The sequence below is a fragment of the Anguilla rostrata genome, chromosome 13 (assembly GCF_018555375.3).
Source record: "Anguilla rostrata isolate EN2019 chromosome 13, ASM1855537v3, whole genome shotgun sequence".
In the NCBI taxonomy this organism is placed as follows: Eukaryota; Metazoa; Chordata; class Actinopteri; order Anguilliformes; family Anguillidae; genus Anguilla; species Anguilla rostrata.
Window position 1 is genome coordinate 31,683,693 of NC_057945.1, and position 23,683 is coordinate 31,707,375.

A 23,683-nucleotide genomic window follows, 5' to 3' on the forward strand; every position below is an offset into this window, starting at 1 on the left:
TTCCAGTTGGACATCTCATTAATGCAGAATGTGCCTTTCACTTTGAGCCATTTCACAGGTTAAAAAAACAAAAACAGACATCTCAGTTCTGTCATAGTTGCATTAGGAAGGAAACCCATTTTAATTGACCAATGCATTCACTCAGTGGTTTGCTTGAAGGTGAAAAAATGGGCTTTATAAATAAAGCATTGTTCGATAATTCCCCAAGATGCTCAATGTAGAATTTTTTTCCCTGTGGCACAGCGAGGAACCATATATCAATTACCTTTGACATAATTATCAGCGTTCTAATAATAATAATAATAATAAAGAGGCAGGAAACGCCTTATTGACGCTATGCCAGTTTTTTTTTGTTGCAAATGTTCAAACGTATGTCAATAAAAGGGTGTCAACTCCAGGGCAAGATCATATACGCATGAGCTGTCTGTTAACGCCATGCATCATTCTTTGAAATACCCATTAGTAGATGTGAATGCTGCTGCTTTGAAACGGGAGACGGGAAATTAATTATCTATACATGCAAACTAGGGCGACCAGCTACAGCACACCGCCGCAACGCATACCGAGTATTTATCCTATAATTTATCCCTGCTGGCGTTTTGTTTTCTCAAGGATTTACATCTCGCGATAAACCTCTCTCAGATCAATTAAAAAAAGCATTCTCTTCTAACCGATCCTGAATATACCCAATTGTTAATCTATGTTGGTAGCATGGCTGAGTTGTGGAACATGTTTATTCAATTAGTCTCGACAAAAGAAGGGATTTTGCCATCTCCCTTTCGTTCCCCCCCCCCCTTTTCCTTTCCTCTTTGATCTGCAGTTTCACGTCAGAGCGTGGCATTAATATTCTTTGCTGCAACCACGGATCTGAACGGTTGATCACGTTCGGGACGCAGGCTCTAATATCTTGCTTACCGATGCATTTTCTCTCAGACCGTGTCCCCTTACGAGTTGCCATCAATCACGATCCCCCCCCTTCACGCCGAGCAGTGCCCGTGTAATCCAGTCCGGGTTTTTCCGGCAGCCCGTTTTGACTGGTGGTGGGGTAATTCTCCTCCACTAGTGTCTGGATAAAGAAAGACTAGGTCAGCCATGTGGATACGTCTGTTCAACAGCTGAGGGAGGGAGGGAGGGAGCGTGGTGTGTGTATGCACGAGAGGGAAGGGGGAGCGAGCAAGAGCGCGTGTGTGTGTGTGTGAAAAAAGGAAGCGGAGTCGGTAAACGTTGAGCTCACTGATTTCCCATCCGCGAACTACAGTATCTACTACTTGCACTTAATGCTCTCAGCGTCGAGAGCCGTAGCATGGCAAACGGGGACTGAACCGAGACGTGCTTTTTGAAAAAAGGTCCCCTGGTGATTTGTGCGAGAATAAATAAGCAAAGCGAGGCCGTCTTTTGTTGAGGCAAGTGCCTTTTTCCCCCTCTGTATGGGCATCGGCTGTTAACGGATAAAGTGCCTGGGTGATCTTGTTTAGCCCTGGTTCTTGGACTTGGCCCAGGCAAGGGAGAAGGTTCGCCGGGGTCAGTTCGGAGCAGCTGCTGGGATTGTGTTTGAAGGTGTTTGCAGCAGTCTGTTGGAATTTAAAGATTATCAGACTGGCGGGTGAGTGTTATTTCATTAAAAAGGAGATGGTTGGTTAGAGGAGGAGGGGGAGGTGTGTTTGTGTCGGCGGGGTGGGAAGCACAGCATCAGGAACTTTAATTAAAAGGGGATGTTGGCAATTACAACACATGTTTATGAACGAGCTAGTAAGCAACATTTGTCCTTTCTTTTTGGAAGTACGGCCAACTTTTAACACTTGCTATTTAGTGTGCTCGATAAAGAAAAGCTTTTTTAAAAAAAAAAAACTTATCGCTGATATTGCATTGTTCAGTTCAGCAGTCTATGTAGCTGCATTGTGACAATAATGGCTTAGAAAGAGCTCTTGAGAGTTTTGATACATCTCAGCAACAGACATTAGTAGCTAGTAGTTGGATAACTCCAAAGCGCCCCCCCCCCCTCGCTGGAGGAAAAAAACCGTACAGACCACAGACGCTTTATGAAATGGGTAACCAGGGTAGCAAATGTGTTTGCAGAGTTCACTGTTTCGCGTAGTGATAAAAAGCCACGCTGCTCAATCTTCATCATTTCCGAATTTGATACGTTAGACGTGTGCTCAGAGCCTTGGGGCAGGAGAAATGTATTCGGCTGTCGCGAATTGTTTAGGAACAAACAAATCCGCTCTGACTACTTCCTTTTGTTGTACCGAGCAAGTGAACTGTGTGCAGAGCGCATGCTATTCGGCCTCTAAGGAGTTGTGCGCGATTAGTTAACTCGCAGTCGGTTGTTTTCCTATTGCTGGGGAGGGGTTGGGGGTATTTAGAGAGAGAATAGAAGACGGCGTTTATGATTTTGCAGTTAGCTTTTCTGGCTTGGATTACTGTTGTCAGCACGTTCTGTGTGCTTTATCTCAGAAGTGGATTGGTTTGTTTGACCGCACAGGCCGCCGTCTATTTCACAGGAGCCGTTGGGCTTCTGACCTGAGTCGTGCAGTAGATTATTGTGTTTGTAGGCGTGATCCGACCAACTTTAATTGCGCTGAACCACAAACTGGGTGGGAGCATGTTTAAATCTGAACGCTTTGATTGCGTCTAGCTGTGTTGGGCCTTTTGTTTTTGTTGGAGGCTGTATAGCTTCTTTCCCTTTCCTTTAATAGAATTATCACTCATGACACAAAAAATTGCCTTTGTCCTCCTGAAGTTGGTGGTTATGTTTTATTTATTTATCTGGCTCTCTCCCTGCTTGCTGGTAGCTGACCCCCTGGCCTAATGATTCAGCTGTGATTCATGTACTCAAGTGGGAAGGCACTTATTCTGTAATTCTCAGTGTGTGAGAACAATGAATTGGAATTTATAACTAGAGTATTCAAGCAACCCCCCCCCCCCCATCCAGTTTACCCCTCCAACCTCTTAGCTACGTTTAGAATATTTTTTCATGTTACAAGGAAGTGATTTTCTCAAGCTTCAGCTCCCTGTCTGGAAGTGTACTGTCAGGGTAACAAAGCCCTCGGCAGCCATTTTCAGAGAGGTCGAAGGTCACGAGGGAGGCAGCGTGTGGCAGCCAGTACATTCCTTTCACAGAGATTCAGCATAACCTTTTCAACCCCAGCAGATGTGACCAGAAGGTGTCTGAAAATGTTTGAGCAGGCAACGGGGAGCGGCTTTGTGCCGCATTTGCAGCAAAGCTGTTGAATTAGGAAGCATTTATGCGCTCCCCTTCTGATTTTAAGGCGCCTATGTAAGAGCAAGGATTGCCCACAATGGTTCTGCGCAACAGAAATGTCTGCTCTGGCCAGTATAACCCGTGCGCTTTCACGTTAACACTGTTCAATCTTTGACCATGAACAGTACGTGTTATGATTCATTAGTCTTCTCTTATTGCTGGTGTGAAAAGAATATAAAAACAGGTTGCTCGCAATTAGGAAGATCTTTTTGATTCGTGTTGTTTTTTTTTTTTTTTCCCTCCTCCTTCCTTCGAGGGCCTCCCGAGAGATCAGACAGCAGTTTACTCTAAATGAATAATTAAATCAGCAAGCTGCTTTGTGTGAGTGAGGAAGGAGTCGCTTGTCTTCCTAATGAAGCAGGATGTGTTCATGGAGAGCCTCCTCGCTGCTCAGCTCTGTGTTTTTTTTTTTTGTCCGAGGAGGACACAGCCTTTGCAGGCTTGCGTTGTGAACGGCAACGGAAATCAAGGTTTTTCAGTTAAAATAAGGGCCCGGGCCGAGCGGTCTGAACCCCGCGCTGCAGTGAGAAGTTTTTAACGCTCTCTCTCTCTCTCTCCCTCTGCTTGCGTTCAGCAGTGAACCCGAGTTGAGTTTTTTTTTTTTTTTTTTTTTTGTAAGCCTCATCTTAAAAGGAGTCGGGGGGGAATGTTTTTAGATGGTAGTCATTCCTGAAGCGCCTCGGAGCGGACGAGGTGCAGCGCAGGAACAGCTGAGCGTCTGACGGGAGATGGCCGTGCCGTTCGGTCTGCCGGCGCGGTGAGAATTCGCCGCAGCTCTGCCGCCCGTCAGTCTCTTCTCTTTGCTTTATGAATGGGGCGGCTTTGAATGGAGGGAGAGAGGGAGAGAGAGAGGGGTGAACAGGACTCGATGTAACAGTTGGCGAGTAACACGGAGCCCGGGCAGCTGTAATTAACACCCTGCACTTTGCTGCTGTCTTTGTTGCTGGGAATGACCCGAGGACATCGCGGCGATCGCTGATTTTACCGCTTCGCCTCCAAGTACTTATCTGCGTTTTATTTATTTTTTCTCTGTACGTGGTCAGTTTTGAATGCAGACCTGTTTAAATGCAAGATGGCAAAAGACACATTTTTTACATGTACAAGCCCCCCCCCCCCCCCCTTTCGACGTGCTAAGCAGGATTAGCAATGCGTAATTTGTGGGAGCCGTGGATAGGAAAAGGAGGAAATGAGTTTAATTAAAATGCGGGTTATTTGTAGACACAAACCCCCCCCCCTCCTCTCTCAGCGAACCAGCTGAGCCCGCTGCTGGCTGGAAGCAGGGGGCGGGGGGGCATTTGGACGCGTCGACTCGATCGGCAAAGCGAAAATCAGAGGGGTCCGCGCAGGCCGTCCTGTTCCTCTCCTGCTCAGGAGAAGGCGGCGTGGAGGTGACACAATCAGAGGGAAAATTAGAGAGCAGAGATCCCACGTCCCCCCGCCTCGCGCCTCGCGTGCGTTAGCCGCACACACACACACACACACACACACGCGTCTCACACTGCGGCCTGTACGAGCCTGAGCGCCGCCGCGGCGGGCTAGCTACGCGCAGGCTTCTGCTGGGTGGAGGGGAGAATGCGGGCCAGTGCTCGTAATGCGCTCTCAAATCTTTATTTCTGAGCGCGAGCGTTTTGGTCGGGGCGTTTCGCAGCTTTACTAATGCATCAAACCTGCTGTTAGCTCTGAATTATTCATTGTGCTGTGAATGATTCATCAGCCGCTCATTCTCTAATGATAACTGGCCTTGCTGGAAAGCGTCGCATCCCCCGCTAATTTGCCTATTGATCCTGCGTTTTGCCTATTGTTAAATGCTAGTCTGCCCCCTCCTCCTCCCTCGAGCGGCCAATGGCAGTTAACCCGCGTGCGCTGTATCTCAGAATGAGTGTGTCCTGAGGTTTCTGACCTGGGTTAAGGCGATGGAGGTCTCTGCCCTTTTTCACACAGGGGTTAGACCTGTTTCACCGTCGCCGGGGGCTACACGAATCCTGGCGCCGTTGCCTCTGGCAACGCTGATTATCTGGGGGAATATGCGCGGCCTCGTCAGGGCGTCCAGCGGACGCGCGGAATGATTGCGGTTCTCGGCGCACTCCGCGGCGGCGCTGGACGACACGGCGCTGTACACCGCAGCCTCTCTTCGCTCGCCATTCTCACGACGGAATCCCGTCCGGGTCCGTCAGCTGACCAGGAGCAAGACCGACAAAACCTCCCCCTGGCACCGCCGCCGTTTTGAACAGGAGAATTGGAAGGGCAGGATTTGCTGAAGCATAATGAGGCATTTTACTAAATTTGATGAACCCCCTATTGCCACCCCCCCTCCCCCGGTTTGCCATGGGAAATGAGAGCGTTTGACAAGGGCACGCCCGGCCCTGATTAATCCGGGATTGTGTCCACAGAGCTGTTATGGATTGTTTTCCTGCTGATGAGATGTGTACAGTTTGTAATCATCAGAGTTAATGGACCAGCCCAAAGTAAACAGGAGGCAGGCGATCTGCTTTGAGCTGGTTGATCTGATTTCTGACCCCCGCCCCCCCCCCAAATCAGGATGTTTTTGGTGGTGGGGTCGAAATATAAAAGGTGTATTAAAGCTAAAGGGAATCGCAGGGCATATGAAAAATTTGAATTGCATCAAGAGAGCATGTATTGATTTTCATGGCCACACAAACATTAATGATTTTTAGTGGTGTGCTCAAAGAAATCAGACCAGTCACAGATGACACTGACTCTGCTCGTACCCACTTCCTGCCTTTTGACCTCTGTGCTCAGGTCACTCTTCCTCTGTGTTTTGATATTTGGAGTGCTCCATTTGCACGTTTCCCTTTTTTTTTTTTGCTGACTTGCAACTCGAAGCTTGCTGCCTCCTCTTTTTTTTTTCTAATCCAATTTGACAAATCTATCAGCATTGTGTCCTGTCTCTGAGCCAACTCATGCTCACGCGTGCCTATTTTTAAAAGCATAGTCGGACGCTCGGCTCCAGTGTATGATTTCCCGTGCATAGCTGCTTGGAGGTTGTTCTTACAGCCAGGCCTGACGCGGGGACGCGGGGACACAGGGCAGTCACAGGGGCCCGGGGCTCGCTGGCCTGTGGTGGGGTAGAGCAGAAGGGAGAGGAGGAGGCTGTGATGTAGCGTTAGCGGTGGTCCGGATGTCTGGAACCCCCCCGGGGGGGATTTACGGGGGGGATTTCCGCTCCTCTGAGGGGCCATGAGATCGCTCAGACCCTCGAATGCAGCAGCCCCCTAGCCCTGGAGTGACTCCGCGGGCCCGTGCATGTGTCTGTCAGCAGGCTGAACCTGTCTCCAGTGGCCTGACGCTGGGGCTTTTACCTGCCTGTCTGCAGCAGAGAGCAGATGTACTACTGGGGACCTGGTGTCCCCCCCATCCCTGCTGAAGAGGCATTACTAGAAGGCACACAGAGCTGTCATTTGGGGGGTGGAAATATTGTATAAAATATTTAGTTCCAAGCGCTGTTTGAGAGAGTCAGTTTTCTGGCAGAAGTGGAGGTTGGTAATGCATCCTGGGTAAGGAGCGTGGGCGAGCGCACACCTGAGACGCCTTCGCGTTTCTGAGCGCTTAGCGCAGCCTGGGCCACAGCGCAGTTTAATTAACGTGCGAACGGCTGCCCTGTTGTGGGCAGAGCGCTGTCGGCCTGTGCGTGGCCCCGCCCTCTCTGTGACGCGCCGCCGTAGTCTGTTAAACACCCCGCCCTCTGCCTCGCTGCCTGCTCGGAGCTGGATTACGGAGATGGTTAGACTGCGCGGTGGTACTGCGCCATACCCTGTGCTCGGGGATTAAATCTGCCGGACAATTAGCCGAGGCTGGAAATAAAGGGCGGGCAGTGGAGTCACCTACATGAGTGGGGTGGGGGGGTTGTGTCTGGGGCCTGGCTCACAGCTCACAGCTCAGTCATTTCTCAGAGAAGCAGAAACCACTGGCAGCTTGGGCGGCGTTCTGTGGTTTCCACGGGAGATCCCGGCGGCGTTCTGAGCAGTTGCGTTCTGAGCAGTTGCGTTTGGCTGGTGGAGTGAGGAGAGGTTTTGGTGCTCTGGCGGGCGGGTGGGCGGGCAGTGTTGGGAGGAGGCGGGGTGCGGGCGGGGTGCAGGCGGAGTGCCGCCAGGCTGAGGATCTGTCTGGTATTTGGGAATGGCGCTCTCCTGGGCAGCGACGCCCGGCGTTTCAGACGCGCAGTGACCTCACTCTGCGCCCGCAGGAGGCCTGTTGGCTTCACTCTGCAGCCGTGCGTCAGACCAGCCTGCCTCATTCAGACAGGATTACACTTGTCTGGAGACCTCCTTACGCTCAGCTCAGATGGACTCACACACACGTGCGCACCCACACCCACACGTACACACATACACACGTGCACACACACACACACACGTGCACACCCACACCTCCGTGCCCACACGCACACAAACACACACTCTTGTTCACAGCCACACGCATACACACACACTTGTGCACACACACACACAGTAAGGCGGGGTGCTTCTTAACCCTTTGTCTCTTTATGACAAGTAGCTGCTGCTGTGTATGGCTCACCGAGTGGGTGCCACACCCATCTGTACAGCTGTTTGGTTGTTGTGCATGGATACGCTATTCTAATTTAGCGTGTGTTTACCGGCTAGCGTGTAGCTAGGCCTGACACCCAGGTGCTAAGTGAGGGCGGTGTAGCACTCCGGCTGGCTCCTAGCACCGCACTAAGGGTGTGCTGACCTTGCTGCAGGCAGGGGTGAAGTATTTGGACGTTTCGTTTCAGAGTTGCGCGGCAACAGTCAATTTTGGGCTGGCTAAATAATGAAAGGGTCAGTGCAGACGCCGCAGTTCCCCCGCCGCCGTGCCATTTTCCCCCCCCCTGCTGTGAGATCACACGGCTCGATTCGTCACATCGCTTTCCGATTTCTACCTCGCCGGACCCAGCACACGCGGCAGCGGCACTCACGGGCCGACCCGCGGATCCGCCCGCTAAGTTCTTAAAGATTTTATACGACACTAGCGCGGTCATGTAGTTTGCAAAGTCATGGTTACCCTTTACGCACAGTCGCAGGGAAAATTAGCTTGGAGAACTGCACCGTGGTGAATGTGCTTTGCAGTATGTAGCGAACACTCACTGAAATTCACTGGGGAGACGGGTGCTCTGAAAGACATTATAAAAAGCCCAGAGGAGGGGAAAAACACCGCTAAGACACAGACAGTAGCCTAATGTGCACGCTAGCTGCAGCCTGAAATGGGCCTTTTCATTTGCCCAGTGTGTCCATTCAGCCTGTTCATGCAGGCGATGAAGTGCGGTACTGTCCCAGCGCAGCTGCCGCATGTGCTGGGACCTCCGCTCACCACCAGCGCTCTGATGATGTGGTTTACCAGTCTCCTTTGGGCCCGAGTTTGCTCTGTAGCTACTCCTGTAACCTGCCCATACCGCTGCCTCCTCTGTTACCCGCTATGGCTGAACACTGCTTCAGGTACAGCATTGTACCTGCTATATCTGAACACTACCTCAGGTATTGCACTGTAAGTGTGCAGTGTTTTATAGTTTTAATGTTTAGTACAGCTGTACGTCTGGGTTGTATAGCCAGAAGAAATCAGGATATTAGTCACTGTTACCATCCGTTTATTTTAAATCCCTTTGTTCCTTGTCGAGTTGAAGTAAGTAGTGTGTTGCTGAAGCTCTGTGCAGAATGAGGGAGTGCTCTGTAAAACAGGAACTTCTCCCACACAGGAGTGTGACTGCTTCTGCGGCTTCTTGGGTAGCGATTCACACAGGCTCGACTCCGTTGGATGATTTCATATTTTTGCTTTTATTCAGCTCTGATTCCCGTGTGGGGAAAGCATACATGCCTGCCATAATCCAATTGAGCAATTAAAGTAATCCTAACATTTCTCACCTCCTTTCAAAACGAACTAAGCTTGGATGTCATATCTTGTTGGCCCCTAAAACGCACTGATGTGTAGGAATCTGTGCTTTTGCTTCATTCTGAATCTAGGTTGAATTTCCTGCTGCAACTGAACAGGTTTACCTATTTGGTGTGGGAATGGGAGAAAAGAGTGAAATATAGGAGCCTCTGAAGTGTGATCAGTCTTGCATACAGATGAGGGCATAATTAGTAAAGGCATAAATACCCAAAGATTTTGGTGATGCCTCGGATTATTTCTAGTGTGAATGTTGTGGTGACAGCACACATCATGGTCCTATAGCTTTCTTTAATACTGCTGTCTGGACCTGTGCTCATCAGTGGTACCGCCGCAGTAGCGCCCCCTGTCTGCCTGATGGGGAAAAGAATGCTCACGCGTTGCTGGGTGACCAGTTAATTTGGCGTGAGGGATGAGTCGTCATTGATGGAAGAGCGGGAGCACACGGCATGGCAGCAGCTTTATCTGGGCTGCCCGGCCATCTGTAAAGAGACTGGTACCCGCACACGCAGTACCCGCACACGTAGTACCAGCACACGCAATACCACCTTTGGAACTTGGTAAAACACATAGAACCTGGTGTACTGGCAACCATACGAGTCAGTGGACTAGTAATGGGTCTTAGCTATCCATGTCCATTTGTTTTGTTTATAACTTAGGTGTGTGGCTGACCATATTTGGAGGCATTATATTGCTCAGTACTGTATCGCTAATATTCTGGCCATTTGATGTGGACATTTGTCTGGTCTTGAAAGGACAGGCCGTCAGCGCAGAGGAGTCGGAGGAGTTTAGGGAAACGAGGCTCTCCCACGCTGTTCTTTAGAGGAGAAACCGGCGGAAGATGAATGCTGAGAGGAAAGACTCGACAGCTGTAAGTAAATCTTCAGAGAAAAGATTTTTTTTTTCTTCCGCGGAGCAGAGGTAAAGTCCCCGGGCCAACTGAATGCGAGAGTTTTTGGCGGCTGTCCTCCGCCCCGCAGCTCGGGGTGCCGGCCCCCCTGGCCCTCAGAAGCACCCCGTCCCATTTGCAGGGGCCCCCCCCGTTCAGCCTTTTCGGTGCCTGGCAGCCTTCCTGCCAAGTTTTTAAGCACACTTTCTGTTTTTTGCGTTGACACGTGGAGCTCGGGGCGGTGCTGTGTGACTGCTTTTCTGCCAGGAAGGTTTGGGCTGCGCTGGTGCATTAAGGCAGCGTACCGGTAACTGCACTTCACGCAAGTGAAAAGTAAAAATAACCTGCCTAACCAAGCTCACAGTGCGATGGTCTGTGTAGTGTTGTGGTGTTTTCCATGCTTGAACATACCAAGCTTTCAATATGATGGTCTGTAGTATTGTGTTGTATTTCATGCTTGAGCATGAAGGAAACTGTGACTGTTGATTGTTTTAAGAGGGGCGAGTAGTTGGGGTGCCTGTGGTCTTTAATTTGCTGGTTTTGGGGTTCTCTTATCTTGCTATGCGCAGATTCACTATCCTTCTGCTCCTGAGCTGGCTGCCTGACCCCAGTCTTAGTTCTCTGGTTTCAGTTTTACGGCCTATAATTGAATGTTAAAATGTGTGTGTGTAAACCCGTGGGTTATGCAGGGTTTTTTAAACTGTGTGAGAAGGGTGTCTCTGGCACCGGACGCTTCTTTAAAAGACATGAAACAGGAGAGGCAGGAAGGCCGGCCACAGATGATAAACACTGTGAGAGAGTGTTAAACATCTGCCTGGGTCCTGACCGCTGAACCACGAGGGGGGAAGTTCCCCCTCTCTCTCTCTCCCTCGCTCCCTCTCTCTCTCCCTCCCTCTCTGCCTCGCTCCCTCTCTCTCTCCCTCTCTCTCTCCCTTCCTCCCCTCTCTCTCTCTCTCTCTCCCTCCCTCCCCCTCTCTCTCTCCTCTCTGCCTCTCCTCTCTCTCTCCCTCCCTCTCTCTGCTCCCTCTCTCTCCTCTCTCTCTCTCCTCCCTCTCTCTCTCTCTCCTCTCCTCTCTCTCTCTCTCTCCCTCCCTCTCTCTCTCTCTCTCTCTCTCCTCCCTCTCTCCTCCTCTCTCTCTCCTCCTCTCTCTCTCCCTCTCCTCTCTCCCTCCCTCCTCTCTCTCCTCCTCTCTCTCTCCTCTCTCCCTCTCCCCTCCTCTCTCTCTCTCTCTCCCTCTCTCTCTCTCTCTCCTCCCTCCTCTCTCCTCCCTCTCTCCCTCCTCTCCCCTCCTCTCTCTCTCTCCTCTGCTCCTCCTCCTCTCCTCCTCTCTCTCCTGCTCTCTCTCCTCCCTCTCCCTCCCTCTTCTCTCCCTCGCCCTCTCTTCTCCTCTCTCCTCTCTCCTGCTCCTCCCTCCTTCCCCTCTCCCTTGCTCCTCTCCCCTCTCCTCCCCTCCTCTCCCTCTCTCGCTTCCTCTCTCTCTCTCCCCGCTTGCCCCTGTGAGGTCTTCATTTCAGCCGGCTCTCTTTGGTGAGGATTTCAGATGGATTCCTCAGGCAGGGAAGGCTTGCGTCTTCCTCCCCGGCGCAGGCTGAGGTGGGGGGGGTGTGAGGTAGTTGCTGGGAGATTGTGAATGGATCAGCAGCAGGTGTGTACTCTCCAAAGCAACAACTGTTATTTCTCCACCGCCAGGTAGGCAGAGCTGTAATGGAATCGACACAGGGGAAAATAGGGCTCCTAACCTTCAAAATCTGACAGGCTTCCAAATCCCCCAACCAGGTTCGCTTTCTTTCACAAGCAGTCAAAACACCGCAGGAACAGCGTTTCCTATTGAAATTGACACCCGCCACCTCCCACCCCCCCCCCTACTCGAGACCCACCCTGGAGTATGCCCAAATGTGATTTCCCTCCCTGATAATTCTGAGGTGGGGGGGGGGGCTATGTGCCTGTGTCTTTGAGAGTCTGCTTTAGAGAGATTTCCCAGCGATTCTGACTTTCAGACGAGCGCTTGTAGGTAATCCTTTTTGTGCAGTGTCTTGCGTGCGTGAGAGAAGCGGTTGGGGAGGGTGCGTTTCTAAGCGCTCATCACCCCCGCGTGGGATAAATATTTAATGATCGGGGCGACGCTGGTCGGGGTGGGAGGTTACGTGGCTCTGAGTAATGGGCGCTCTATTTATACCCCATACTGCTCCATAAAATAATGGAATTAATAGACAGCCGAAGGCTATTGGTGTGTGTGAGAGAAGTGGTTTATGTGTTCGCGAGCGTGCGTGCGTACGTGGGAGGGAGAGAGATTTATTTTTCCCTCTAGTAATCCCTTTCTGTGTTTGTTTATGAAGCTCGAGTGGTGAGTTTCCCCTTTGCGAACTTCCAAAACCCTTCAGAGCTGGCGCGGACAGCATCCTAACCTACGCCCGAGAGCCGCCTGACATTTTTTACCCGCGCCAGAATGACCGTGGCGGTAACGTGCTGAGAGTCCGCCCCGTTACCGCGGTAATGGTAATGTGACACCCGTGGATTTGGGGCCCACCTGTCCTGAGAAGGTGAGCTGTGCAGAGAGGGATCGCTCGTTAACTGTGAGGAGCGGGGGGACGCGGGGACCGCCCCTGATGTTCGCGTGACGCGGTGAGGACGCTGTCGGGAACGCCGTTCTGGGTGATACTGAGTTACTCCGTCTGCTTCTCGACAGCCCAGAACGATGCGTCCTGATCACTAACGGCTTTCTGCGCGAATACGATATTAGACAGGGTTTGCTTTGTAAGACGAGAAATGAGGTCTGAGTGATCGTTGTCAGCTCCAGGAAAAACAGGGAAGTCCAAAACCTGGTCTTGGTGGATGGTGGCTAGTCCTGGCTTCTGATGAATGCGAATGCTTATGAACACAGTAAACTTGGGACTTCAAAAAAAAAAAATGAAAATGTTTCTCTTTCACTCTGCTCTGTCAGTCTATCACCTAGACCATTCTTTCAACCGCGTCAGTTGATACCTGCGGTGACACACCTCCAACAAAACATAATCGTCCCCGTCGGAAGCTGTGCGTACGGTCGGCTACCGAAAACATTTCCGAGAGCCGGCGATGTTTCAGAGTTTAGCGATCGGCGGCGGATCGTGCGGCCAGCGTAGCGTGCGCGGCGTAGCGTGCGCGGCGTCGTGCGAGCGAGGTTTCAGAGGGCCTGGTGGCGGAGCCGCACAGAGACGCGGCTGCCGTAAGTCTCTTCATCGCGCCCGTTAAAGAGGAAGGGCGCTGCGCCTCACGTGGGCGGGGGAGGGGCCGATTAGCGGGGCGCGTTAAACGGGCGCAGCGTGACGCCGGGTGCCCGCCGCGGTCTGCCCCGCGCTCGCGCCTCTGTTACCGTAGCGTGGGACTCCCTCTGCCGTAATTATGCACGCCAGCCCTGCGTCGGCCTCAACCAATCAGCATCCCCGCTGCTTGTTTCCGCGTAAGATGGCGGTGCTCATGAACGAGCCGATGCCTTCGCCCGTCTCCGCCTTTGCAGGAGAGTGTGCGGGGCGTTGGGCGTGATGTGGGTGGGGGTTTCGGCCTGCTTGCGATGGTGCGCTGATATTTGCAGGAAGCGCAGCGCAGTGCACTGCTGGTGAGCACCGTGCGTGGGCGGAGACACCCTGATGATGTCACTTTCAGGATTTCGCGACACGGTGGCTGTGGCGGTATATTGCCAAAGCGATGTCAAATTTGGGGCACATCCATTGATGTAAAATATTGATCCAAAATCGCACCAGAAAACAGATTTTCTTTCACCTCCCAACCCCCCCCCCACCAGTTAAGAGAGGTTTTGTTTGTGAAAGCCTTAATTGAATCCTGCAGTGGGTTGGAACTGCGCCCTCATTCTACACCGGTCTTCATTTCAGCTGTGAAATGAAAATTGATTCAGTCCCCCGTGACGTCAGAATGGGTGAGGGTACTGGAAGTGAAAGTGATTGTGGTTGGGTTTTTTTCCCCTCCGAAGACACCGTTCATCTCGTGGTGGCTTTGTTAGCTTGGTGTCTTGTGTAACTTTGAGAGTGACAGAAGTGGCCAACTGTTTTCTCCTCTTTGGTTTTACTCAGGAACTTATGGGCCTTCAGTGAGGAATGGAGGAGACTCTTCATCCAGGAGATCACTAGTCAATCACTCTGATCAGTATTTACGCGCTCCTTAATTAGCAACATGTTAAAAGAAGTATTGTTATTCTTTACTCAATATTCATGGAGGAGAGCCTTATAATCCAGTCTAAAATAAGTGATAGATATTAATATTAATTGTCATGCTTGAAAGCATAAGTAAATGTTTATCTACTGAGAGTGAGTCCTTGGGTCAGCAGGAATAACAGCAGGTGTAATATAGCCTGGTTCTGGCGGTGATTTTTGTTTTTAGAAAGAGGAATTGGATTTTTCAGTTGCTCTGTCTTGGTGGGAATGGAATTACAGGGTCTGTGGAAAGGCCTCTCCTTGCGGTGCGGCTGGTTCTACTCACTTGGTCTGACACGGAGAGGCAGTGAAAAAAAAAAGGGCCAGCCTTCACACTGGTTCTTTCATAAGCCTGCAGATGTCTTCCTAGACTGCAGTTGCTTCATACTGAACAATGGGCTCACAGCTGCTGCATGCTGGGTAATGCACAGCCCTTTTCTCAGTCACACACTGACTCATTGGGCATTTCTGAGTCCTCGCACCCTGGTTTGAACTCCCCCCCCGAATGCCCAGGCAGTGCAGATGGACTTTCAGTTTGGATATAGATGGCTTTTTCATATGAGAGCTTAAAGTGACTGTGTGGTCTGTTTTGTAGTCATAGCCATATTTGATCTGGGTTTTTTTTCGTCTTTTTTTCCCCACAATCTGTTGTATTATGTAGTTTATTTTGGACGGGAATTTTTTTTGTGGCCTGTGGGACAAATGGCGTAAGAACTGGCCACTGTGCGTTAATGACCTATTTACAGCACGCGCTGAACGTTACTACGGTTACGACGGTTTAGCCCATTAGCGAACGCCTTCGGCCGAGGGGACGTGCTGAACGCGCGGCTCACGCGGCTGGGAAGCGGACGCTCGCGCCGGAGACGCGCGAAGCCGTGTGATTCGCCGAGCCCGGCCGCAGCTCAGCCCGACAGCCCCGAGATTGAGATCACTCACATTCTGCATAAAGCAAACAGACTGTGCCGGCCCCGCTAAGGAGGCACTGGGGAGCCCTTCTGTGGAAACATGCAGTGCAGGCATTAAATCCTGGACACCTGCCCCCACCACACCCCCCCACCTCACCCCCACCACCCCCCTCACCCCCACCAGAAAACAGGCCATTCACACTGGAAGGAATTCTGCTGGGCTGGGATAAAACAACACGGGCTGTTTAATCTGGGCTGAGGTACAGTGTGTCATGTGCACGCATGCGGTTAGCAGCGCAGGCTGCCCTGAGAGAGAGAGAGAGGGAGAGAGAGAGAGAGAGAGAGGGAGAGGGTGGGACCCAGCGGTTGCACACAGTAACCTTGTTGTCGGGGAAGACAGCGGCAGTGTTTTCCTGTTTGTTGTTGTTGTTGGCGGTGCGTTCTGCTACCTGTGGAATCTTGTTCCACGGCTGTTACATCACGCCGTCTACCTGACTTTCTCCTTCCGGGGGGGGCCAGATGAGAGATTACATTGTAAAGTAGCTTATGGGTCTTGCTGCAAAATCAAATAAGCTTTTTTTTTTTTTTTCTTCATTTCCTGAGCTTTTGTCCTTGTCAAAAGCTTAAAAAAAGGTACAAAAAAGTAGTATCTCGAAATGCTTCACCATCTCAAGAAGGATTATGGAATATTAAAGATAGTTTAGGGAGCCCGTTTTGTGACAGGTTTTCATGGGAAAACCGGCCCCGTGCAGTGAAGTTGTAAAGCGTGTGGGCTCTGCCCTGCGGACGGCAGCCAGCGTGTTTGTTTTTGTGAATGATTGGCAGAGCGCTTCCTTTCCGCGGGACCTGGAGCCGCCGGTCCTGTCGAAACGCTAACTGAATAAAACTCTGCGGCTGGGGGAGCTTCACCTCCGCTGGCCTCTGCAGAGAGGCAGGAAGTGCTCACCGGGCCCCACTGCTGCCACAGCTAAGGACGCTATATTTAATCACCATTCAACATCTCGGCTGTTTGGTGTGAGGAAACTGTGGGGGAGGAGGCGGAGCTGAGTCTGAGCATGCATGAATGACCGGTTACCACGGCTTACTGCTGTCTTCCACGTCGCAAGACTGTGAAGTGAGGAAGAGCCGAGGGCAGACCGCTCTGACCGGCGACGCTGTATGGTGCTGCGTACTGCAGGCTGATCTTAGCGCAAGCCGAAACCGCGGTTGTACCGCCCCCTCAGAGTAAGCCCTCGCTGTGTGAAGAACATCCAGGGCTTTATTTCATACTGAGGAATACATGCATACTGGAAATGAATGAAGCCAGCTCAGCTGTTTTTTCACCTCCTGGTTTAAGGTCCAAGAAAAGGCCTTTTTGGATTAAGGGCTGAGAATATGCATTTGTTGTTGTTGTGTAGCAGGGCTTCGATGTAAAAAAGACATTGGTCTCGGTAGGACTGCCCTGGTTAAATAAAGGTTAAATAAATAAAAAAAGAATAATAAAATAAATCACCATGGACAGTAATGTGCTATTAAACCCTACACTCCATTCACTGTGTGGTGATCTGTTTCCTGGTCAACATGACCAAAATTAAGAAATAGGGTTTAAGAAACCGTGAACAGCCTGTTAAAAGAAACCATAAAGGTTTAGACTGCTGTGCACTAGGCAAGGTGATATTCCAGCTGAACACCTTCCAAAGGTTTGCTGTTTAGATTTCAATTAGTCCACGCCGGGAATCATTTTCCCGCTTCTCGGAGTCGATTTAAATCCGCTTACGAAGCTCCCGCCTCTGGTCTCCGAGCCGCCAGGTAGCGGTTTTGAAAGACTGCAGCAGACGCTGGGAAGGCACCGCCCTGGATGCGCTCCAGTGCTCCGTCCTTCCAGTCTGTTCATCTGGTGGGAACCCCAGGGGTACTGAGGTAGCCCACATGCATTTAAACACCGCGATTTACCCCAGAACCTGGCCTGCTTGTCTTCTGTGCTCATTGGAATGGCTTATTGCCCACGTATTGCCCCCTTACATGAACATATAATATACATTAGAGTACCTACAGGCTTGTTTTGCCTTATGTGCTTTTGCATACATTTGAGCATTTACTACTTAAGACAAATTGTGGGGTATATTCCTGCATTTTTATTGATAAAACATTCTTTTAGATTAATATTAAATAGCCCCCTAAACCTAAGGTGAATATTTTCCGAATAATTGCTCTGCCTTTCATCAAGAAGACTTTGATATCTGCTGTCACCAGAGATTTAACAGAGTTTAATGTGCCTATTGAAATGCAAATGTCACAAATTTGTTATAAACAAAGTCTATGAGTTTCTGCATGGTTCTGAATAGCAGTGGCAGGGCAGTGGCTCCCGGTAAGACAGTTGGCTGTGGTTAGCTGGAGCGGGAGAGGCGGCGGCCGCAGAAACAAAGGCCTGGCCTGATTAGCGGTGATGGCGTCCTGCGGTGTCCGGGGCGCTGGGTGCTCTGGCAGCGCCGGGCCGAGCTGCTGAATGCAGGGCTTGTTGCTGGGCCATCTGGGCCAGGGGCAGGGCGCGGTAGAGGCCCGACCGATGGCGCTAAGCGCTAAGAAGCGCTGTAGCCTGGCGAGCGCTCTGTGGTACATGCCCGACCCGCCTGCTGCATCTCTGCAGTCGCTGCAGAAACTGTGAGGGGGTGTGTGTGTGTGTGTGTGTGTGTACGTACGTACGTGTGTGTGTGCGCGCGTGTGTGTGCGCGTGTGTGTGTGTGTCTGTGTGTGTGTGTGTGTGTGTGTACGTGTGTGTGTGTGTGTGTGTGTGTGTGTGTGTGTGTGTGCGCGCGCGTGTGTGTGTACGTGTGTGTGTGCGCGTGTGTGTGTGTGTGTGTTGTGTGTGTGTGTGTGTGTGCGGGGAAGGAGAGGGGGGGTAGTTACCTCCGGGGCACGCTGTATTGTCTTGCGTCATGGTGTGGGCCCCTCCCCCACGCTCCTGTGTGAGTGGTAATTACAGGCGCTCTCACCGCCTCCCCGGGCCCTGAGCTCGCTGATCCAGCGCCTCGGGCGCTCTGGGGCGGGCGTGGCGCGTGCCGCGCTGGCGAGGCGTTTCGGCGGGAGGCGACGGTGAGCGGACGCGGTGGAGTGCCGCTCCTCCTCGGCTCCTGTCCCCCGCACACCCTCTCCCTCGCTCTCCCTCGCTCTCCCTCACTCTCCCGCTTCCCCTGCGTCCGCCGTCGCCCTGGAACGCCCGTCAAGGTTCTCCCGAGAACGCGCGCGGTTATCGCTACGCTACAAGCTCCGCTTCCTGTTTCAGCCCGTTAATTATTGTGAGAATTCTTACTCCGGTGTCAGGGTGATTAATTCCATCAGTGGAGGGACGGGAGAAGCAGGCCAGGCAGCGGTGTGTGGGGGTGAAAATCTGCCAGAGAATGTAATTTTCTTTCCATATGCGGGCGTTACAGGACTCGACTGAATAACCCCGCTGAACACATGCGCCAGACGCAACTGCCCGACCCTGAGCTTTTGGAAAAGATTTCCCCACCCTCTCAGGAGAGGGAGATTGAAAACATGTGCCCTCTTCAAACGCCACAGCCGAGCCCTGCTTCGCAACAGTAAACATCCTCCATTTTCCCTTTTGTGGAGGCCTGTAATTGGACTTGGGTATTATGTCAATAGCCTATGAAAGTTAATCTCGTGTGGATATGAAGTAGTAACGATTTTCGACAGCGGAGAACTTTCTGAAGGAAACGTCCCATTTCAGGTCGGATACGTAACCTCTGCAGAAAGCCCGCCAGATCCGCGATTATGGGATCTGTTTGAGAGCTCTAATGCACCCCATCCACCCCCCCTCCCCCCCCCACACGTCCCTGTTTTAACGCGCGTATTCCCACTCCTCGTTCCAAACCTCATCAGTTTCAAATGAATCCAGTGGCCTTATTTATTAAAGCCTGTCCCTCTGAGGGTGGCGGTAAACACTGGGAGGCGCTATAAAACGGTCCCGCCGCGCAGGGTTCTGGTGCCTCCGGGGGGCGCTCTCTCCGTCGCTCTGCGGCCCGCTCGGGAGGTGGGGGGGGGGTGTAATGGCGCTCCCCTCGGCCTGTTTGTGGTCACGCTGGCCCGTTTGTGGCGCTCGCGGCGGCGGCTCTGTGGGAACTCGTTATCTCAGGTGGAGCGGCAGGGCGGGGCCGTTGTGCTGCTCGGATGGGGGGGCTGGGGGCGGGGGGTGCTCCTGCCCTTTCACGCAAACGGACAGGACTGACGCACGGTAGGGTATTCCCCACCCCGCGGGTTATTGGGGCCGAGCACGCCAGGCTGGGTCAGGGGAGCAGTGCGAGAGAGAGAGGCACTAGCGTGGGGCTCTACCTCCAGGCTGCTGGGAGCCTCTTTGAACACTGACACTTCGCGCACGGCTCGCACATCTGAGTCACAGATGGCCTGTCCAGCCCCCCCGCCCCGCACCACTACGATTACCCATGAAGTCAACACAAGCGCGCACATCTTGAAAGAAAAGCCTCGGAGTAAAGAAATGAAATAAAAAAGAAATGGAGAGGCCTGGGGTAAGGGCAGACCACTGGCAGTTATGAATTCCAGAACGCACATTGCCGTGTGTGCAGGCAGCTTTTTGATCACGGGGCCTGTGGTGGAGCGAATGGCTGCTGGCTTGTTCCGCGCGCTTCACCACCACAGCAGCCCGCCGGGACTCTCAGCGCTCTGGGTGCGGATGTGGTGTGGGGCCGGCCGCGTGCGCATGCGCCCGAAACAGCCTTTGATTTCTCAGCTCTGGGGGGTGCTACCAAAGTGACACGTTAAACCCCTGAGTGCGTTTCACATTTTCACTTTCGGAAAAGAAAGAAAAAGGCCCCGATCTCAAACCCACAAACAATAGCTCCTTTTTGGCAGCTTGATAAAAGCTGAAGTTGGACTTGGCAGCGAGCGAGCGTGGTGCGCTTACTGTGATTCTCCAGAAAGCCTGTTGGTATGATAACTGATCTCATCCGTGGAGAGCAGCTCCTGCCCCGAGTTTCAAGCTCTAGAACGATTGGCTAGTTACATGTGGTAACAAGGCACCTGCAGAGATGCGTTTGGTTGTATAGAAATTTAAAAGAATATTAAGAGTGATGATATGGGATCGTTATGAAAGTGGTGGTCACAACACAACAGGAGGAGTGAATTTGAGTGAATGTGCTGTGGGTGAGAGGCAGTGTGTGTTAACTGTGCTGTGGGTGAGAGGCAGTGTGTGTTAACTGTGCTGCGGGTGAGAGGCAGTGTGTGTTAACTGTGCTGCAGGTGAGAGGCAGTGTGTGTTAACTGTGCTGTGGGTGAGAGGCAGTGTGTGTTAACTGTGCTGTGGGTGAGAGGCAGTGTGTGTTAACTGTGCTGTGGGTGAGAGGCAGTGTGTGTTAACTGTGCTGCGGGTGAGAGGCAGTGTGTGTTAACTGTGCTGTGGGTGAGAGGCAGTGTGTGTTAACTGTGCTGCGGGTGAGAGGCAGTGTGTGTTAACTGTGCTGCGGGTGAGAGGCAGTGTGTGTGTGTGTGAGAGGCAGTGTGTGTTAACTGTGCTGTAGGTGAGAGGCAGTGTGTGTTAACTGTGCTGTAGGTGAGAGGCAGTGTGTGTTAACTGCTGTGGGTGAGAGGCAGTGTGTGTTAACTGTGCTGCGGGTGAGAGGCAGTGTGTGTGTGTGAGAGGCAGTGGGTGTTAACTGTGCTGTAGGTGAGAGGCAGTGTGTGTTAACTGTGCTGTAGGTGAGAGGCAGTGTGTGTTAACTGTGCTGTGGGTGAAGGGCAGTGTGTGTTAACTGTGCTGTAGGTGAGAGGCAGTGTGTGTTAACTGTGCTGTAGGTGAGAGGCAGTGTGTGTTAACTGTGCTGTAGGTGAGAGGCAGTGTGTGTTAACTGTGCTGCGGGTGAGAGGCAGTGTGTGTTAACTGTGCTGTGGGTGAGAGGCAGTGTGTGTTAACTGTGCTGCGGGTGAGAGGCAGTGTGTGTTAACTGTGCTGTGGGTGAGAGGCAGTGTGTGTTAACTGTGCTGCGGGTGAGAGGCAGTGTGTGTGTGTGTGAGAGGCAGTGTGTGTTAACTGTGCTGTAGGTGAGAGGCAGTGTGTGTTAACTGTGCTGTAGGTGAGAGGCAGTGTGTGTTAACTGTGCTGTAGGTGAGAGGCAGTGTGTGTTAACTGTGCTGTAGGTGAGAGGCAGTGTGTGTTAACTGTGCTGTGGGTGAGAGGCAGTGTGTGTTAACTGCTGTAGGTGAGAGGCAGTGTGTGTTAACTGTGCTGTAGGTGAGAGGCAGTGTGTGTTAACTGTGCTGTAGGTGAGAGGCAGTGTGTGTTAACTGTGCTGTAGGTGAGAGGCAGTGTGTGTTAACTGTGCTGTAGGTGAGAGGCAGTGTGTGTTAACGGTGCTGTAGGTGAGAGGCAGTGTGTGTTAACTGCTGTGGGTGAGAGGCAGTGTGTGTTAACTGTGCTGCGGGTGAGAGGCAGTGTGTGTGTGTGAGAGGCAGTGTGTGTTAACTGTGCTGTAGGTGAGAGGCAGTGTGTGTTAACTGTGCTGTAGGTGAGAGGCAGTGTGTGTTAACTGTGCTGTGGGTGAAGGGCAGTGTGTGTTAACTGTGCTGTAGGTGAGAGGCAGTGTGTGTTAACTGTGCTGTAGGTGAGAGGCAGTGTGTGTTAACTGTGCTGTAGGTGAGAGGCAGTGTGTGTTAACTGTGCTGCGGGTGAGAGGCAGTGTGTGTTAACTGTGCTGTGGGTGAGAGGCAGTGTGTGTTAACTGTGCTGCGGGTGAGAGGCAGTGTGTGTTAACTGTGCTGTGGGTGAGAGGCAGTGTGTGTTAACTGTGCTGCGGGTGAGAGGCAGTGTGTGTGTGTGTGTGAGAGGCAGTGTGTGTTAACTGTGCTGTAGGTGAGAGGCAGTGTGTGTTAACTGTGCTGTAGGTGAGAGGCAGTGTGTGTTAACTGTGCTGTGGGTGAGAGGCAGTGTGTGTTAACTGTGCTGTCGGTGAGAGGCAGTGTGTGTTAACTGTGCTGTGGGTGAGAGGCAGTGTGTGTTAACTGTGCTGTAGGTGAGAGGCAGTGTGTGTTAACTGTGCTGCGGGTGAGAGGCAGTGTGTGTTAACTGTGCTGCGGGTGAGAGGCAGTGTGTGTTAACTGTGCTGTAGGTGAGGCAGTGTGTGTTAACTGCTGTAGGTGAGAGGCAGTGTGTGTGTGTGTGTGTAACACAGCTGTGCTGTGTGTGTGTGTAACACTGCTGTGCTGTGTGTGTGTGTGTGTGTGTGTGTGTGTGTGTAACACAGCTATGCTGTGTGTGTTGCGGCTGCTATCTTTTGCCTGCGCGGAGCTTTCACAAGGGTCTCCTTCCTCGAGTCATCTGGAAAGCAAAATGTCTTCAGAATTTTGTACATTTCCGGAAAAAATCTCTGCGGGAAGCTTGTCCCTCGACAGGGAATTATTATTTTTTTGTTTCAAACATTGCTCAACTTTAACCGGCTGTCCGTCACTGTGACGGGCACTCAGCGGATTAAAGCGGGGTGGCCCTGGGGAATCGGCGCACGTTTTTTTTTTTTTTCTTTTTTTTTTTTGGTGAAAGTGACCTCATGCAGCTGGAAGGCTGGGCCAGGCATTACTCACCGTGTGCAGGCGGGCCCCGGGGCCTGGCTGTGCGGGCCCCCGGGTGCACAGAATCCTGTTAGAGCAGAGCCCTGAACTCCGTTCCACTCCGTAACGCCGCGTGAGGAAGTGTAATGTGTTTGGCTTGGCTTCGGCCCCGGGGCCCGCCACCTGGGCCAGGCCTGAGAAAAGAGCTAATCTGGCTCTCCGAGGCGCCTTCTAATCAATCGAGTGCATTCTGCTGCTCCCCAGGCCTCCGAAAAGCCGCCTTTAATCCTTTACCGGCCATTTTTGTGCCACTCAATAAATCCTCGATTCGAAAAGGAAACTTTTCTAGCGTCTGCTTACTGCCAAGAAGGTGCGTTTCTCTAAGCGTGGGTCTGAGAGTTAAGTTTCTCTTTTTGACACCTCTCTGTGGCGTTCGCACTTTTTCGCACTTTGGCCGCGGGCGGCTCTGTGAGACGTTTCGGCTTTTCGGAGGCCTCCGTTGTGAAAGCTGCAGAGTTCGGGCGGAGTTCAGTTTTTGGGGCGGTTGTTGTTTAGGCCTGGTGATTTAAAGGACTTTCACTGCCGGGCAGAATGGGGCTGCTTTTCTGATTTAAATGTTGATTAAAGCCAGAGTTTGGGTTATGCGTATTTAAAGGCAGAGCGTGAAACGGCAGGGAGAGGTACAGCTATCGGCGTGCGGTTGCGAGCGGCGGCGGCGGCGGCCTGGTGTTGCGCGAGCGGTGCGCTGACACAGGAGCAGCCGCGCTGGTCTGCGGGGAGCGGTGTTAATTTAAGCGCTTTCTAAAAGACTCATTTGTACTGAAGTGTTTCTGACGCGCACCTCTGGATGCGATCGCGGGAATGCGCGCGGGGGGAATTAGGTGCTTTCTGCTCAGCCCTCAAGGCTTTTTCTGCGGATGTTTGAAATGCAGGTCCCCCCCCCCCTCCCCCCCACCCCCCCTTTTCCCATTAATAAGACATCTGGTGCCCTTCCAAAGGATGGATAGT

General features: G+C 52.0%; 1 protein-coding gene across 1 annotated transcript in view; it reads left to right on the forward strand.

Moving 5' to 3' along the window:
* Nucleotides 1-1,184: 1,184 nt before the first annotated feature.
* rerea (arginine-glutamic acid dipeptide (RE) repeats a) overlaps nucleotides 1,185-23,683 on the forward strand; it is a 136,691-nt gene continuing 114,192 nt past the window's right edge. The window contains 1 exon segment of the mRNA XM_064305032.1: nucleotides 1,185-1,603. The gene's annotated coding sequence lies outside the window, so the exon portion shown is untranslated.